The 10,860-nt window shown below is 41.2% G+C and overlaps 1 long non-coding RNA gene across 3 annotated transcripts; it reads left to right on the forward strand.

Annotated features, from left to right (window-relative positions):
- Positions 1-6,302: 6,302 nt before the first annotated feature.
- Positions 6,303-10,606, forward strand: LOC130171751 (uncharacterized). 3 transcript variants are annotated; one of them, XR_008828204.1, is made up of 7 exons: positions 6,303-6,555; positions 6,888-6,990; positions 7,383-7,486; positions 8,271-8,305; positions 9,595-9,956; positions 10,058-10,204; positions 10,289-10,606. It is a non-coding gene; the product is annotated as an uncharacterized LOC130171751 (long non-coding RNA). The 3 variants fall into 3 exon arrangements; XR_008828205.1 differs by having other exon boundaries at positions 10,121-10,606; XR_008828203.1 differs by having other exon boundaries at positions 6,918-6,990; positions 10,058-10,606.
- The last annotated feature ends 254 nt before the right edge of the window (positions 10,607-10,860 follow it).

A 10,860-nucleotide genomic window follows, 5' to 3' on the forward strand; every position in this document is an offset into this window, starting at 1 on the left:
ATGCCTCACGTCAAGGGACTCCAAGTGTTAAATGATTGTGAGGAGAACCAAAAAATGCTCCAGAAGCTTCCTGAGTGGTTAATCTCTCGCTGGAATCATCATGTAACAAAACAGCTGAGAAAAACAGAGGAATACCCCAATTTCAAAGAGTTTGCTGAGTTTGTGGCAACAGAAGCCGATATTACATGCAATCCTGTGACTTCCCTTCAGGCATTGAAGTCTGTGGAGGAGAGGCCCTCAAGAGATGTTAAACGTCAAAGGGCTAGTGCATTCAGCACAAGTGTAAAAGCAGACGGATTAGATAAACCAGTGATTGTGATGAAAACTAGCAGTGATGTGGAGAGCAACTCAAAAGGTTCAAATGCAGTAAAGAAAGTGAACATGTCATCAGTATCTCCAAATTCTCTCTCATGTCTATGCTGTGAAGAAAGTCACTCCATTCACAAATGCCCAACGCTGTCCAGTAAACCTGTAGAGGAAAAACGGAGGTTTATTTTGGACAATAATTTATGCTTCGGTTGTCTCAGGAGAGGACACATTTCAAAAGACTGCAGGAATAAATCTACATGTGGCATATGTAAGAAATCACATCCAACACCACTTCACGAGAGCAGAGCTCCTGCTGCAGAGACAACTTCTCATGCTGTGAACGCTGATGAAAAAACCTCATCTCTTTCCTGTAGCATTAACAGAGTTGAAGGTGAGAGCACATCCATGATAGTACCTGTGTGGATTTCTTTAGAAGCCACCCCAGAAAGTGAGACATTAGTGTATGCCCTACTTGATACGCAAAGTAGCAACACTTTTGTAGATCAAGGAGTATGTGAAAGGATAGGAGCAGGTTCAGAGCCAGTCAAGTTGAAGCTTACCACTATGATGGCAAGAGATTCCATTATACAGAGTGAGAGAGTCAGTGGGCTTAGAGTTAGAGGGTTTGCTTCTAATAGCTTCATTGACTTGCCACCTGCTTATTCCAGAGATTTCATCCCACTTGAACGTTCTCACATTCCTACCCCAGGTACCGCCAAAAAGTGGAAACATCTGATCAACATAGCACAGGAAATACCAGAGCTGATGGATTGTGAGGTTGGCCTTCTTATAGGTTACGACTGCCCCAGAGTCTTAGCTCCCCGACATGTCATTACAGGAAGTGACGACGAGCCATATGGTATCAAAACGGACCTGGGTTGGAGCATTGTTGGCAACTCATCACAGGTGGCAAATTCATCAGAGGTGACAGGTCTGTGCCATCGTGTATCTGTCAGAGAACTTCCACCATTGACACCAGCCGCTGTCATCAGAGCCCTGGAAGCTGATTCAAAGCCACAGCTCATGGTGGGAGATCCTGAAGTGAAAATGACACAAGTGCTGCAAACGGCAGCAGTTGAAGAGGAATGTTTTCTAAAGAGGTTCGAGAAGTTCTCAAAATGGCAAACAGCAGTGAATGTTGTTGCTCGGATTAAAAAATTAAAAGGAGTCAAACCAGCAGAGCCCATAAATGTGGAAGACAGAAGACAAGCCAGTCTTGTCCTTGTGAAATTGGCACAAAAGGATGCCTTCCAAGAGGAAATTGAAGCCCTGAGTCAAAGTAAACTGCCACATAACCATCAGTTGTTCCAGCTTGATCCAGTGTTGCAAGATGGTGTTCTCAGGGTGGGAGGGAGATTAAAAAATGCTTCCTTATCTCATGACATGAAGCATCCAGTAATCTTACCAAAATGTTGGGTGATCACACGGCTGATTCTAGGTTACTGTCATGAAAAAAGTCAGCACCAAGGCAGAGGGCAGACCCTTAATGAGTTTAGAACAAATGGTTACTGGATAGTTGGTGGCAGCAAAGTTGTAGCAAACTACATCAAACAATGTGTCACGTGCAGAAAAGCTCGCCAACCAACAGAAACACAAAAAATGGCAGATTTGCCCACTGATCGTGTTGAGCCCTCACCACCCTTCTCTTTCTGTGGGATGGATTGCTTCGGACCTTTTCTCACTAAGCAGGGTCGTAAAGAGCAGAAAAGGTACGGTCTCATATTCACCTGTCTATCTTCAAGGGCAATTCACATAGAACTATTGGAAGATCTGACAACTGATGCATTCATAAATGCACTGCGGTGTTTTATAGCTGTTCGTGGAGCTGTAAGACAAATCAGGTCAGACAGAGGAACAAATTTTGTTGGAGCGAAAAATGAGTTGACAAAGGCTTTAAAAGAAATGGACAATGACAGACTGAGGTCTTACCTGGCTGAGAAACATTGTGATTTCATTATGAATGTACCTGATGCCAGTCACATGGGAGGAATTTGGGAACGGCAGATAAGGACAGTCAGGAGTGTCATGAGCTGGGTCCTTTCCAAGAGCACAGGCAGATTAGATGATGCTTCCTTAAGAACCTTTTTCTATGAAGCTATGTCGATCGTTAATAACCGACCTCTCACAACTGACAGCATCAACGATCCTAAAAGTTTAGAGCCAATCACTCCAAATCATCTACTTACCATGAAAAGCTCTGTTCCACTTCCTCCTCCAGGGAAATTTGTGGCAGAAGATGTGTATGCCAGAAAAAGATGGCGCAGCGTACAGTACCTGACTGAACAGTTTTGGAGTAGGTGGAGGAAAGAGTATTTAGCAAACATCACACTCAGACAACGCTGGCACTCTTCAAGGCGTAATGTGAAAATTGGAGACATTGTTATTGTCAAAGAGGATGAAATTCCACGCAATGAGTGGAGACTTGGAAAAGTGATAGATGTTTGTAAGGATGGAGATGGACTGGTACGAAAAGTTACTGTACAGATAGGAAACAAAAATCTTGGAAAAGAGGGTAAAAGACTTTCTAGTTCATCCATTCTTGAGCGTCCTATTCATAAATTGGTTGTACTTGTAGAAAACAACTAAAATGTGTGATAATGAAACCAGGTTTACTATTGAGAAGAGTTTAAAGTATCAGTTATGTAAGCTAAAAGGTACAAGATATCAGTGTTTATTTCTGAAAGTTACCAGATTTATTTAAATGTTTTCATAGAAGTTATCATAAATCATAGTAACTTGGTGGGAGTGTAACTGTCTGAGAGACAGGTATTTCATTTCAGTGTTTATTTTATATGTATTTGAAATTTAAGTTTGAAATCATTATAATGTGTTAAAACTGTAATATAAGATTATCTTGAACGCAACCTTTTGGGGTTTCAAGTGGTCAGAGGTCACACCTGGGCATTGTGGGATATTTTTACAAAAAAGAAAAGAAAGAGAGGTCCTACATGTGCTGAAGGAGAGCCAAACGTGGCTACTGAGGACAATATTCTGCACGGTTGGAGAGGCGCACACGGTAGTGTACTTTTATTTAGTTTTTCATATTTGGTATTTATGTTTAAAAGTGACCTTTTGTATGTTCCTTTGATGTTTTCAGTTTAAGCAATTAACGGGTGTATTTGGTTGTTTTTGTATTTTTTGTGTGTAGTTTTCACGGTGTCTGATGACAGAGATGCTTGAGAGAGAATAAAACATCATGAAGGACATCTGTATGATGCGTGGCCATATTTCTTGAACCGGTGCAGCTACATAATGTTTTAAACTATTGACAGTTTGTTACAGCTGCAGTGGAGTCCAAAAGTCATGTGACTGTATGTGTGACGTGGGGCAGAGAGTGTAATACGACAGTGAGGGTGAAGGGAACAAGGAAGAGCAGAGCTGATCAGACTGAACAATGTTATGGCCACAAGTGTTACATTAAAAAATACTATATCATCATATAAGACACTGTGTCTGTGTTTGGGAAGAGAAGATCTTCATGTGTGGACACTGCAGGTGGAGGTGGTGCAGGGCCTCCATCATCGCTGCAAGAGGTTGTAGGTGTCCCCAAAGATCCAGACCTTGGCTGGATGGAAGAAAAAATTATAATAGAGAGAGAAATCATATAATTTATCATATTGTAGAGTATAGAGAAAAAGACTAAAGAAACAACACTCTGATTAGATGATAAGAGATATCTGAAAATACATTATTCCCTCAGCTTAGTTGTAATAAACAGTCAGCTGAACCGTTTTACATGAAATAACAATAGAATAGAAACTAATACTTAGTTTGGAGTCATTGTGCAGGTGCACATGTCATGATGGTTCTCAGCTCTCAGTCATGTTCTTTATTCTGACAGAGACAGAATCATTCCAGCAGATGTTTTGACTCCTGTCATCAATAATGAAATGAACTAGAGCTGAAAACTATCCGACTAACACTGAACCAAACTTAATATGAACAAACACGACACACACGACACGACAGTTCACTGTAATAACGGGATCGTTTAATGACCGTGACTTACCGACACTGACCCGCTGTCTCTGTTAACACTAAGGTCGGTAACGTCACCTTCGCTTTGCAGAACTCATTTTAAAACACGTTATAACATGTTTTCCCTCGGTCTGTGGTTTTAATACAAGCGGTTACACCTCACAGTTAGCTTACACACAGGAACTTCAGCTAATATTACAAGCTTTCTCCTCATATATGTGATATTTACCAAATGTGGACATGTATGCGATTAGCTACTCAGATTATTTTAACACTAAGATATAAAGTTTACCTTGAATTATGAATGCTAACTGTGTTAGCAGTGACTTCGTATCCTGGAGCCTGCTGTGGTCAGGTAGCAGGTGTAGGCGGCCGTGCATTGCAAAGATCCTCTATAGAGAAGATGCCGCACTACAGGCAGCACCAATGGTATGAAATGAGACAGTTCCGGTCTCCTAAGTGGATGTTGTCCCTCAACCCCTCCCTCAAGTGAAGGCAACTGGCATGAAATGTGACAGTAGTAGTAGTCTATACCTGTCTAGACTTAACTCTCTGCATCCTTTAGGAAAGAAAAGACTCTACAGTTGTTCTTGTTATTACAGCTTGTTGCTGCACAAAGCTCAGGCATTTTTAACAGGAACCGATGGATTACTTGTTCCTGTTGGAGCAGAGAGGAGGAGCCTCGACTCCACGGCTTCTCCTATTGGTGCAGCAATGATCCTGTGAGTCCTCACCACAGCTGCATCTGTTTAATCATTCAGAGGAAGAGCTTAAGAGCCCGGCCCTTACATCATTAGTGGCGGCTGACATGATAGGCAGCTCGCCTCTGTATCTCCTTTGTGAACATTTGTGTGTAATTTGTGATTCGGTTTGAGATGCTGGTAGTGATTGTTGGGGACTGTGCTAGGTTTAAAATTCTGATTGTGCATCACACCCTCAGAAAAAGACTGTTGGACACATTGGGAACAGGGGTGCTGCTTCTTGTGTTTTTGGGTTGTTTAGAATCGCAGTGTTAGGCTCTTTGTTGGCTCCTGTTCCCCTACTTCAGTTATCCTCTTGCCTTGTTTGTATTTTATTTTATTTATTTTACTTAATTACGCTCCTGGTTACACAATAAATTAAATCAGTAAATGTGATTTACCAATAACACCTGGTTTTATGTTGCTTCCCTTTTTCCCCTAGCTGGGTCGTAACATAAAGACAAGACTGCCAACATACAGTGACTGGGAGCACAGTGCCATGACCTCCATATACCGACACAAGAAAAACCAACATGGCTGTGGTGAACTGAAACCTGGCTCTGTGAGCAGTCCATGGTCAGTAAGTGAAGTACTCAGTGAGTAAAATTTCCTGGGCTGTTGTATTTTCTTTGCTTGCAGAAATCAACTGCCTGGTACTGGACGTATGTCTCACAGTGTTGGAGGTTTTACTTTCTCAGCAAAGTGGTTCTACAAAGGGTTTATATCTTGATACTTCATGTGAACAATGCAACATCTACTGGCCTGAATGCAAAGTGGGCAAGTACAGCATTTGTACATCACAAATTGAATGTAAGTATAAGGGAAAGCATGATTGTATTTCTAATCCAAGCATAGATTTATATACTACAAAAGCAATTAAAACAAATGTTTTGTATGTGTCAATATCAGTGAAGTTAAGCTCAATGTCTTTGTTTTAACTTGGTGTCAAAACTATAAGTTATTTTGCAATGTGTGCAAAGAACATGTAGCTTTACTTTTAAATGTCAGCTCCGGTGGTTGTGCTGTAAAGGTGCAATATAAGATGTGGCCAGAACTTTAGTTTAAAATGTTCATAATGAATTAACACCATCAACAGTGTGTGACGCAGCCACAGTGACGATGTCATGATCAAGATCTCCATCTGTTGTATTTCAGAGTTATCTACTGAAGTGCGCATGCGCACCAGCCAGCCCGACCTGTCCTGTGATGTAATACCACTTTGTGCCACTAGACGCTGTGTGAGTCAGCGGCGCGTCAAGTCTGCTCTCAGTCCCACGAAGAAGAACAACTTCCGGCAGCGCTTGAAGTTAGCATAACAAAAACACAGGAATGGCTAAACTTCCTAAAAGGCGATATTCATCTGTATCCCAAAGAGCCGCTACCGACAAGAAACCACGTTCAACGGCCAAGAAAAGAAGCAACACGAGTAACGAGTTACGATGTCAATGTGGGTTTCCACCGCTGGAGAAGCTCCTGAGGGTAAAGAGATGCGGTTTGATGCCGAGCTTGCAACTTTCCAGTTAGCTTGGTGAGTAGCATCGATGTTAGCTCTAGCTAAAAGTATAATCGGTACAACGACTGACAAACTGTACCGACAAACATTTCAGGTGGTGATATTGACGTTGTGGACAGACGTTTTAGCGGTTACTATGATTGTGTCTGTTGCTCTCGGCTGTTGTGCAGCTAGTGACGTCAGTAACTTTAGGCTCATTTTGTAACCGATGACTGTAACGTGAGATTGTATGGAGCCAGTAGACCGAGTGAATACACGTCGATCGGTTCACCATGTTGTAACCACTTTACATTACTGTTAGGAGATCAGCCATGATTGACAGTGAACTAGGTCTTTACATTCCTCAGGAGATTTCAGCATCCCTCTGTCTTCATCAGGACCTGAGCCAGTACAGGTGCAATACCGCCTCCACCTGTCTCACCAGCGGCAGAGAGTCCAGACAGTGTCTAGGTGAGTAACATGCTGTCATTCACTTTATAAAAGTAAGACTTGTCTATACCACTGATTAAATCAGACCCACAGTATATACATGTTCATACTGCTGATTCTTAATAATGAATATACCACTGCCTATATTGGTTATGTATTTTACAGTATATCCATATTTGTACCACTGAATTTGTTGTTGTAGTGTGTGTACATTGAATTCTTACCATACCTCTAGTTGTTTACCCTTCATTTCCTTGCATTTACATTTCATAATATTCCTACTGTATTTATTTTTGCTTATTCATATCTATCTTCACAATTTAATATACACACACAACAGATCTAACATGTTTGAATATAAAGAACTTGTATAATCTAAACTAATTGTCCTATCACATGTTTGTCTGTATCAGGTCCAGAAGTCCAGTCTACTCACCAACAATGATGGACCAGCACCTGCCTGTTCTTCTGCATCTGGCCTCATTAATCATCAACCACATTACATCAACACCTTGAGGTATGATCCCTGCACATGACAGATATTGTCTATACTGTGATCTTTTGCACATCCCCTAATCAATACCTTTTGCACATCTTGCCCAGCAGGAGTTTTATCACTCTAAAACACTTTTGTACATAGTTGTGTAGTATGTTCATTGTTTAATTTTACCGAAGTGTTTGTTTTTTTTTTCTCCCCCTATGAATACATTAATTGGATACTACACCAAGCCATATATCTTGTAAGTGAAAACGTACCTGGCAATAAACCTTATTTCCTGTGTCAGCCTTTGTGATGTCGTCATCCCGTCCTCATGCTGCTATATCCTGCCAAGGACCACCTATGTGTCCTGCAGTATGCCCTTGCCTTCATAAATCTACAAGTGTATGACACTGAGGTTACAAATAGAATTTAGATCCTGTTTTCACACCTGCATTTAAATTCTACTTGTAACCTCAGTGTCACACACTTGCAGGAATTCTGAGCACCAGGTTTTACAGTTTTGTGCTTTGTATGTGACACAGACGTTGACAGAAGCTCTTCCTCTTTCAGTGTCTTTGTGTTGCCTCACCACTAATGTGTTTTTTAGGAAGGAATCTCTTCTACAAATTTTTCACATGTACATTTATCATTTGTTCAGATTTATTCATAGTCTTGTTTTTATTACAGTATATACAAAATGAGGTTTAAGTGGATGATTGATAAATCTTTTATGTTCTGAAGTCCTTAGACTGCCTCAAACATTTCATAGTCAAAAGAGGAGCTGCTTGACAGGTCCTTATTTTTCCTTTTGTTTTCACAGGGACGGCAGAACCACACCTTGCCCAGCAAGAAATGGTAAGTCATGCACATTACTCCACCCCATACATATAGGGTCAAAATGACTGAGCTAGTTAACCTGTAAAATGAATCTGCATGACAAATTCAAGTTTCTGCATGTGTAGAAGAGATTTGTATTAAAGTCTGAATATGAATCCTGATCAATGGTGAAGTTAAACATAATGTAATTGCATTTCCGCACAGATCATAGTCTAACTTTTAAGATGAGTTAAATGATATTCTATTTATTACATTTAAGTTGTCGTCATATCGAATGCATCAGAAAACAATGTGGATGTGATTAATATTTGGCTTGAATATTTCAATTAAAATACTTGTTTGGAAACTTGTTGTGTTTGATTTGTTGTGGATTGTGTGATGGAGTAATGAGGAACTACTCAGTAACAACTGTTTATCAATTCCCTGACCAAAGCTCTACAAATGGTAAACTACCAGTTAAACCACAACCGTGTAATGTTTAACATAGCCTGCTTTATGTTGACAGATGTGTATTAGTTAGCAGATGTTTTTTAAAAACTAGCATGCTAGATTTAGCAGCTAGTAATAGCATTAGCTTTTTTTGCTCCTTTATTGGTGGGACAAACAGAACTGAAGGGGTGGGGGGGCTAGCATGCTAGCATTAGCAGCTAGTATTAGCATTAGCTTTTCTTTTTTTCTTTATGGGTGAAAAAATAGACAAACAGAACAGAGGGGGCTTGCTAGCATTTGCATCAGCACTGATCATCAGGATTAGCTTCTTTTCTACAATAATGACATGCTAACAAGGATATACCATGATAATGGCGGCAATGTACGTGTGTGTGTGTAAAGCATATAGACACCACCCACCCCCCATTTTCATTTGCTCTAGCATTAGCAGCTGCCTTGCTGGAATTTTTTATTGATGACTGAATTTGACAAGTGGGGGGGGCTAGTTTGCTATCATTAGCATTAGCTTTTTTTTTTCTTTTCTTTTTTTTATTGGTGAAAAAAGCAGGGACTAATAGGTGACACAGAGGGGGGTAGCTTGCTAGCATTTTCATTAGCAACTAGCTTGCTGTTTTTTATTTTTAATTTTTTTTATAAACCTTTATTGGTGAGAAACAGGGACAAACACAACATAGGGGTTGGGGGGGCTAGCATTAGCATTAGCTTTTCTTTTTTCTGTATACTAAATTCACACACAAATATTAACATTAACATTTGAAACCGCTCTCTGTCTCTCTCTCGGTGACAAAGAAGCTGCTGCTGCTGCTGCTTCTGAAACGGTTGCCTGGGTTACCAATCTTGGTGTGTTGGCTTTCCAGGATGGTGGCTGGATTGATGACGCCGCATCTTAGAGGTGGACCCCCGGAGGTGCTCGTTGTCACATTGAGCCATAGCGGTCCTCACTGGAGGGGAAGCACAGGATGTTCGGCCTGACTGTTGCCAAGGTGATCCAGAGGATCTCCTGGGAGGAGTGGAGGCTCCACTGTTGGAGGACGACACATGGGGCGGAGGAGACGCTCCTCCTCATCCAGGATCTCCACGTCACCCTGGACGTCTCTTTGCTGGATTCTCTCTGCAGGACATATGGAGACACAGAGGACCCAGCAGGTGCAGCTGTACAGAGACTGGTAGACTGACAAAGGGCGGGGTCAGCCTTCTGGTTTCCACCAGTTCATCCCAGGTACATGTGTGTGTCTCATAGCTTGTGATTTAAGTATGTTGTGTATTATCGTTTCATGCAAACATAAAATTCATTTTTGATCCAAAACCTTTTTCCTCAAGCCAGTGCCAAGTACTTCCAAGCTCCTGACAACACCTGCCTGACTGAGTTGTCTTCCCTCCCAGAGACCAGGAGAGGCAGCCCAGGTGACAGTTCAAGGCAGCGACGGGGAAGAACACCTCCTGTCCTGTGAAGGAGAGTCTCCAGAGGTGAGATTCACTTCAGATATCACTGTTTCCTCTAATGAATATCAGATCTATATTTACACACACTGCTCTCTGATTATCTTTCAGCTGTCTTCTTGGACTGAACTCGGGCTCTGCAAACTGGGCCGGTGTTAGCTGATGGAATCTGGTGGCCACAGCACATTAATTGGTCATTGTCAAATTTGTTCTGTTTTCTTTTATGGTACATGGTGCACAAACACACAGACTAGTGAAGTCCAGGCAGGAAGACAACAGCAAGAATTGCCTGAGTTCAGTTTCAACCCTGGTTCTTTCTTGCAGTGTTGCATGTTCTCCTTGTGTTTCCTCCAGGGACTCTGATTACTACAACAAAGACATGACATTTAATTAACTGAGGACTCTAAATTGTCCATAGGTTTGAGTGTGTGTGTGTGTGTGTGTGTGTGTGTGTGCGTGTGCGTGTGCGTGATTGTTTGTTGTTGTTGTTGTGCGATAAACCATTTTCCTGCTTTCCTTCCAGTGCATGCTGGGATACATTCCAGTACTTCAAACTTTTTTTGTTTTAAGTTTGATGTGATGGAAAACAGTTTGCTACATTTCATCCAGAATTACAAAGTTTGAATGTAGAAGTCACATAAATACAGAGAAAATCTTTAAATTCTTAGTATGGACATTAACCT

This window comes from Seriola aureovittata, chromosome 1, assembly GCF_021018895.1.
Source record: "Seriola aureovittata isolate HTS-2021-v1 ecotype China chromosome 1, ASM2101889v1, whole genome shotgun sequence".
NCBI classification, from domain to species: domain Eukaryota; kingdom Metazoa; phylum Chordata; class Actinopteri; order Carangiformes; family Carangidae; genus Seriola; species Seriola aureovittata.